Below are 7839 nucleotides of genomic sequence, written 5' to 3'. Positions count from 1 at the left end.
CCTACAAAGCTCTCAGTCCCTAAGGATTTAGAGAAGACAGGGTGTCCTCTCTTCCTATGTAAGAGACTGGATAAAAGTCTTTGGAATTTTTATTTAATAGTCCCATATTCTGGCAATATTCAGACATCCTTTGGAGTAAGCATTCCACCCAGATCCCCATACATGGACCAGATCTCAGTTGAGCTCCACGGCACCCTGGGGCCCAAGCCCACAGGCTTCATCTGTCATGATGATTGTCTGCTAAGAAGATTTAATATTTGGGCAGTTCCTAGAGTTCAAGTCTGGAAAAAGGTAAGGGCCCTTCCACTCCCAATATCTCTGGCTCCCAAGTCCCATCAGGCTATGAATGTAGGTTCATGGACAACCAGCCATCCAAATTGCTGTGAACCCTACTTTCCTAGTTCATTGAATAGCAAATTAACAACCAAACCTCAAAGTAGTAACCACCATCAGTTCTTCTCTGACCTAATCCCACATAGCCTGTGGTGAGAATTACGATACATAAAGATCTGAGGTGGGAGACTTCATCTACCTGCTACATAAGCACACGTAAGAAAAAGCCTGTGAGAAGGAATCTGTTACCTCACTAGAATAGCAGTCTTCCAGGGTGACCTGCAAATACCCTACTTGTTCTCTCTCCTGTGAGGGCAATGAGGATGACTGAACTTAGCACCATTTTCTGGGAGGAAGAGGAACAACCCGTTACCAGACGGTAGGTTGCCTATTTGAGCAGAGCTCAAATTCCTGGATTTCAAAACTGTCACAGCCAATGTCAATCCCTTTGTTTCTAGAATGTTCCAGGTGACAAGGGCTTATGTCACCAGTGTGGTCCACAGTGAGATTTCTTGGAAGGTTGTACCCCTACTGGCATTGACATAAAGTTTCTCCAGGAATAGCTTCTTTCTTTCAATGGGGGAAATAGAAATACCTTTCTCTTCTTAATTTGAGCTAATATACTTGGTTTAGAAGCCCGGATGTACAAGTGGATGACTGCTCTGTGTCAATCAATCAAATGCAGCACAGAAGAGTTTTGCACCACCAGTGGATAGCCTGGCTCTCAAATAATACTATTTTATTTTATTTTTTGGTGATAAAGATTGGCACTGAGCTAACATCTGTTGCCAATTTTCCTCGTTTTGCTTGAGGAAGATTGTCCCTGAGCTAATATCTGTGCCAATCTTCCTCTATTTTGTATATGGGTCACTACCACAGCATGGCTTGATGAGTGGTGTAGGTCTGCGCCTGGGATCCGAACCTGTGAACCCCGGGCCATTGAAGTGGAGCACGTGAACTTAACCACTACGCTACCAGGCCGGTCCCCCAAAAAATGTTAATGCCATCATCAAGCTAAATAAAAAATTGGATAAAATAAAAATTTCTCAGAGAAATCAAGAACATTAACACCCATGAAAAAGTAAAATCCAGTACCACTTGGATTAAAAAATATTTAACTGAAAACTAAAACATAATCCAAACTGATCATAGGAGTTAATCATAAAGAAAGAAGTTTTAACCCTGCAACCTAAAACAGAAGGATCGGATTGAAGACTATAAAAGCCAAGGTTCTCAGTTAAGTGAAGATTCCCAGGGTATGTAAAGATGGGAATTAAAAAAAAAATACAAAGGCACTGATTTGGTGATCTAATCATGAGGTCTTTTTTGTTTATTTTCATATCCTCAGAAGGAGACACTGCCATAGCTTTCTAGTCCTTCTTTTGTCTCTGAGGGGACCTCAAAGAAAAGATCTTCAGAGCAAAAACAGTGAATTTCTTTTTCTTCCTTCCTAAAAGTTCTTTCTCTAGAAGCAGGAGAAGTTGTAACTGGATATAGAGCCTCAAGTCTCTGACTCAGACTGCAACCAGAAGAACCAGGACAGAAGGAGCTTCTGACGCAACTTCAGGAGATTAAGGGGCTTAGTCACCTCCGGAAAGGCCAGCCTATGCTTCTCTTACAAGGGAAACATGGCCATTTGGCAATGGATAGGTGAGAGCACAAGCCAGAGGATCCCACCCTTAAACATTTGTCTCATTTTTCTCCCTGGGTCACACACCTAGGAGACCTGTTTACCAAACCACATGTCAATGAAATGTGCATTTGCCATTTAAAATCAGTCAGATATGTGTACTGCACAAATCACTGACTGCAAGCTCCTTGCTGCCAGTGTTTTTGCCCTTTATATCCCAGAAGACCAGCACAATGCCAGCCACATTGGGTGCTCAAAAAGCATTCAGTGTGACGATTAAGAGCACTGGCTTTGGAGCCATGCATTCTGAGCCTCAGCACTCAATATCCTCTCTGTGCCTCAGTCTCATCTGTACCTCTTTTGGGTCAATGTGAGGATGAAACAAGAAAATCCAAAGTGTTTCTTGTAGTGATGTTTTCAACTCCACGATTTCCATGTGGTTCTTTTTTATAATTTCTATATCCTGATTAATTTTCTCTATTTGATCAATCATTGTCATCATACTTTCCTTTAATTCTTTAAATGTGGTTTCCTTAAATTTTTTGAACATATAATAGTTGCTTTGAAGTCTTTGTCTGCTAAGCTCAACATCTGGGGACCTTTGGAGATAGTTTCTATTGATTTATTTTTTTTAATCCTGTGTATACATCACACTTTCCTGTTTCTTTGCGAGTTTCATATTTTTGTTAAAAACTGGATATTTTAGATATCATATTGTATCAACTTTGGATTCTGATTTTCCCACAGCTCTGAGAGTTTCTGTTGTTTTTGCTTTTGTTTGTTTAGTGAATTGCCAGGACCAATTCCATAGTCTGTCTCCCCATCAGTGTGTAGCTGCTAATGTCTCTGCTCAGTTTTCTAAAAAATTACTATTATAGTCTTTATTTTTGAGCCTAACTTTCTCAGAATCACTCCTACTTCATCAGAGCTTAGTAATCATGCAAGATTACTGATTACAAGATCAGTCAGAGTTTGTGCTCAAATATCTCAAGTCAGTAAGCATTTGCTAATGAGTCTGTTTGTAGGTTGGGGATGCATTCAAAGTTCAGGCAGTTTACAAATCTTCCCTGACTTTTACTTTCTGTGGGACATTCTCATGTCTTCTCTGTATGTGCTCAAGGCCTCATGTTCAGCCAGGGATGTGTAGATAGCTAGGGCCCTCTCTGTTCTCTCCTGAGCATGCTCACAGCTTGCACATACGCACAACCTTCCAAACTGCCAAGAAGCTTATCGAGGTCGACTATGAATGTCTCAATCCTTGGATTTCCCCCTTACATTTCTGCCTAGTCTGCCAGTCTGTTGTTCACCCCAGGCAGTATCTAAACATCAGGCTAGCCATGACATTGTCCTTTCCTGTTTGTTTGTCACTGAGATCACTATTTATCTTCAACAGCACATCTTCAACAGGTTTTTTTTTTTTTTTTTTTTTTTTGCACTGCTCCAAATCAAGTAAGCTTCCTTTGGAAGGGGAGTTTCTGGTTTTCAGGGTGTGCCCACCCTGGTAGAACTACTGCATTGACTGCACTGGGGGGTGGGGAAGTGGGAGCAGCCCCAGCTAAAAACAACACAGACTCCCATTTTTCTTACCCAAGCTTCAGCAGTTTTTCTTAAATAAATGCTTCTCAATTTTTTGTATGGCTTTGGTCAATTTTTAGTCTTGAGATGGTTGTTTTTGATAATTTTGTCCAGTTTTATTATTGTTTTTCAGGGAGAGGATTTGCCAAGCTCCTCATTCTGCCATTCCAGAAGTCAAGAACTGAAAAATGTGAAAATTATTAATCAGACTAGCATCTTAACTACGTATTTTTTTTAAAAAATTCTGCATAGATCCAATCATACACCTAAATTACATAACCCTTATGGCAGCATTGAGACTTAGAAAAATTGTTAGATTAATCTTCGGAAGATTTGGTTTTACATCTGGGAAAAGTTACTAGTTCTATGACTCAGAATCTCCATTGATTAATCTCTCTGAGTCTTTAATCTCTAACTTTAAGAGTGGTGTGGAAGGGGGTGCAGAATACTATTATTGTAAAAATTAAATGCAATGATTAAGCAAAAGCATTTTGAAAATTGAAATATGTTATACAAGCGTTACTGCCTTCAATGTGTGTTGGTGCTATGCTGGGTGCTGAGGATCCAGAGCGTACATCACAGAGAAGTCCCTGCCCTCATGGAGTTTACAGCCTGGCAGGGAAAGCAGACATTAATTACAGATGTTGGAGTTTGACTGCAACAATAAACAATACCCCCTGTCTTCTTCCAAGTTCTCAAGCAATTGAAAAATGAGGTACAGGTGTCAGACAGGTGGAACTAAAAATATCAGCTTTATTACTGATAAAACTAAGTGGATACCTTGACCTAATCTGTGCCCACAATTGGGCTCCCTAATACACGCTCCTACTATGCTCCTCAAACTTCTCCATTCAGCTGGTTGCGGGCAGACTGGTCAGGGGTAGGTGCAGGAAGAGAGTGTGTGCACAGGAGAAGATGCCCCAAAGGGAGCGATACTGTCAGAGCCTGAAGCATTTGGGTTCATTCCATTCTTTCAATCTCTCCTCAGAGAGACTATTTGGAGTGAGAGAATAATCTGTCAGAAGGATGCCTGAGACTCCAACACTTAATGATTAGGCAGAGGAGGGAAGAGGCATGGAAGCAAATTATGGAGGATCCTGGGTAAGAGGCAGACCAAGAGAGTGTTGTGTTCCAGAAGCCTGAGGAAGATAGTTTCCATTCCTAGAGCACAGTTGGCAATGCAGCCTGCTACAGCGAGGCTGGGCATGGTGGGAGGGACCAAAGGTGTCTGTTGGATTGACTGATGACCATAGTGGGAGCAATTCTAATGAAGTCATGTAGGCGGAGGCTGGATTAAAGTGAACTGAGGACTGAGTGAGACATGAGAAAATGGAGACAGTGAGTGAGGGCAGTTTGGGGAAGTTTATGTGTAAAGGGAACAGAAAGACAAGATAGTAGCTGCAGGGGGATGGGACTGGGGAGTATAGCATTGTGATGGTTAATTTTATGTGTCAACGTGACTGAGCCATGGGGTGCCCAGATGTGTGGTTAAATGTTATTTCTGGGTGTGTCTGGGTGTGTGAGGGTGTTTCAGGATGAGATTAATATTTGAATGAGTAGACTGAGTAAAGCAGATTGCCCTCCCCAGTGTGGGTGGGCCTCATCCACTTGGTTGAAGGCCTGAATAGAACAAGGAGGCAGAGTAAGAGACAATTCGCCCAGCTCTGCCTGACTGTCTTCAAGCTGGGACATTGGTCTTCTCCTGCCTTTGGACTCAGACTCAGACTGGAATTTACACCATCAGCTCTCCTGGGTCTCCAGCTTGCCAACTACAGATTCAGGGACTTCTCAGCCTCCATAACCATGTGAGCCAATTACTTGTTATGTATGGAGATATATATCTATATCTATATCTATTTCTATCTTATTGGTTCTGTTTCTGGGAGAACCCAGACTAATACAGGCTTGCATAAAAGACTGTTTATATTGGCGGTGGTGGTGGTTTTGATTGGTGTTGGTGATGGCAATTTTGTGTATGCTTTTAAAGGTGAGAATGTCATGAAATGACGAAAAGGAGACAGTAAAAGCAACATGTCAAAGATACAGGCACAAGTAAGAGTCAACATGTTAATGGTCCTTGGAATTAAGAGGTTGGAGGGGCTCCAGAGCAGGGAGAGAGGCGGGCCACAGTCAGGGCAGAGGCAACTCTTCTGTTTCACCAGGAGAGGAGGATGGGATAGAAAAAGACACAAGTGGAAGTGCAGATGTGGTGGTGCAAAGTGGAGAGAGCTCCACGAGATGGTTTCTACTTTCTCTGGGAATAAGGGAGCAAGGCCATATTTTGGGAGCAAGGCCATATTTTGGGAGTAAGGAGTGAGAGGCTTGGGTAGAGTGGAGGCCTTAAATCTGAGTGAGGGAAATTCCCTCCAGACGTTCCTGGAGTCTGTGCTTCCACCTCCTTCCTCCTCAAAGCCGCATATCATGGGCAACTATGTCATTGACTCCCACAGCCAGTTTTTTTTTTTTTAAGTGCAAGAAATTTTGCAGTATGATATAAATTTGATGAATGCTTGAATTGTTCTTTTGCGTTCTGTTTTTTATACTATCTCATTAGTCCAGCCAATTTTTAAAAAAATTTCCAGACAGTTTTATCAAACTAGGAGCTTGACAAGAAAGGTCCACCTCTGTTCATACATGGGACAGACAAGACCAGTTTCCGACTGCCAGCAATTTTTGACAAAAGGTGGATGTGAAGCTGCTCTCTTAATGTCTAATAGTAAGAACAATAATGTGTCAGACTGTATGTTCCAAAGACACATATTTATATTCATAGATATTTATTCTGTTCCACATATTCTTCTTACAGTGTGATTGAGACCCCTTCCACTGAGAGAGGGGGTGTCTAGTTTCCTCCACTCAAATCTGGGCAGACTTGTCACTGCCCTGACCAATGGAATATGGCAGAAGTTTGACGACATCTGATTTCCTATGCTAAGTCATAAAAAAGATACAGCCTCCTCCTGGTCCTCTCTCTCTCTAGATGTCAAGATGTTCGTCTTTGGAATCTAGACACTATTACGTGAGGAAGCCCAAACCACATGGAGAGACCCACATGGAGAGGGATGAGCCCTCTGCCAATAGGCAGCACCAATTTGCTAATCATGCAAATGAGCCACCTGGGAAGTGAATCCTCCAGCCCCAATCCAGCCTTCAGATGACTGCAAACCTGGCTGACCGCTGACTGTGCAACCTCCTGAGAAAGTTCAAGCCAGAACCACCCAGCCAAGCTGCTCCTGGATTCCTGATCCACAAGAAACGATGGGAGACAATAAATGATTTATTGTTGTTTTAAGACACCGAGTTTTGGGGTGATTTGTTTTGTAGCATCAGATAACTAAAATAAACAATAACAGTAGATTTAACAAATATTATTTGAACATCTACCTCTGTCTGAGTTCTCAGTGCCCAGCACTGAGTCTAGGGGGGTCAGTTTAGAGTAGCCATCCTAAAAACTCCATGCTAGAGTGCTGTAACCACATTACCACATAGAGTCCTCACAAAATCCCTGCACGAGGTACTGAGATTACACCTATTCTACAGACCAGGAAACTGAGGCCAGAAGGTCACAGCTGAAAATCGGAAGGCCTGGGACAAGAACCCACGCGACTCTGTCTCTGAGACCACGTCCAAGATGATCTTCTGGACCTGTGAAGGTATGCTCTCCTTTGGCTCAGTCTTCTTACCCCCAGTCTGGCCCATCTCAGGTTATAGATGAAGGACAGCCCTGTCACCAACTAAGGGGAGACCAGCTTCACGTTTCAGGCCAGGTCATTCCCTGCCAGCTCCCCCACTTCCCTGTCCACTAACTGCCCCGCTGCTGGTTCCCCTCTGGAGACTGTTGCTCTCTCATTGGGGGTATCTGTGCCTGATTAAAGACTCCATGGGCTGTGGGAAAAGGAGGGCAGCTTCTGTGGGGGGCTGTCCTGCAGTAGGACACGTAATGCTTCTCTATGTGTCTCTTCTTGGTGGTGTTTGTTTTAGCTGATATAAGCTGGGCTGGCCAGAGCTCCCCACCCCTCTGCCCACCAAGCACTGGCGCCTGCTGCACTTCTTAAAATTGTCCCGCAGCCTCATGCCCTCAAAGCCCCAGCCCTTTGAGTTTGAGGCTCCTTGGGGTCTCTGCAGGGATTCCTTCCACTTTCCTCCCAGGAGAGATTTTTCCAATACATGCACAATTATACCAGTTAGTACATCTTCCTTCAATCCAGTCATCTACTCAGTATGTTGAAGACATTTCCTGAAGTTTCTTGCCTATGAATTCCAATCTTCCCTGTTTTCCAGTGTTAAATCACTTCTCAGCA

The sequence above is a fragment of the Diceros bicornis genome, chromosome 37 (assembly GCF_020826845.1).
Source record: "Diceros bicornis minor isolate mBicDic1 chromosome 37, mDicBic1.mat.cur, whole genome shotgun sequence".
Lineage (NCBI taxonomy): Eukaryota > Metazoa > Chordata > Mammalia > Perissodactyla > Rhinocerotidae > Diceros > Diceros bicornis.
This window is presented reverse-complemented; position numbering follows the sequence as displayed.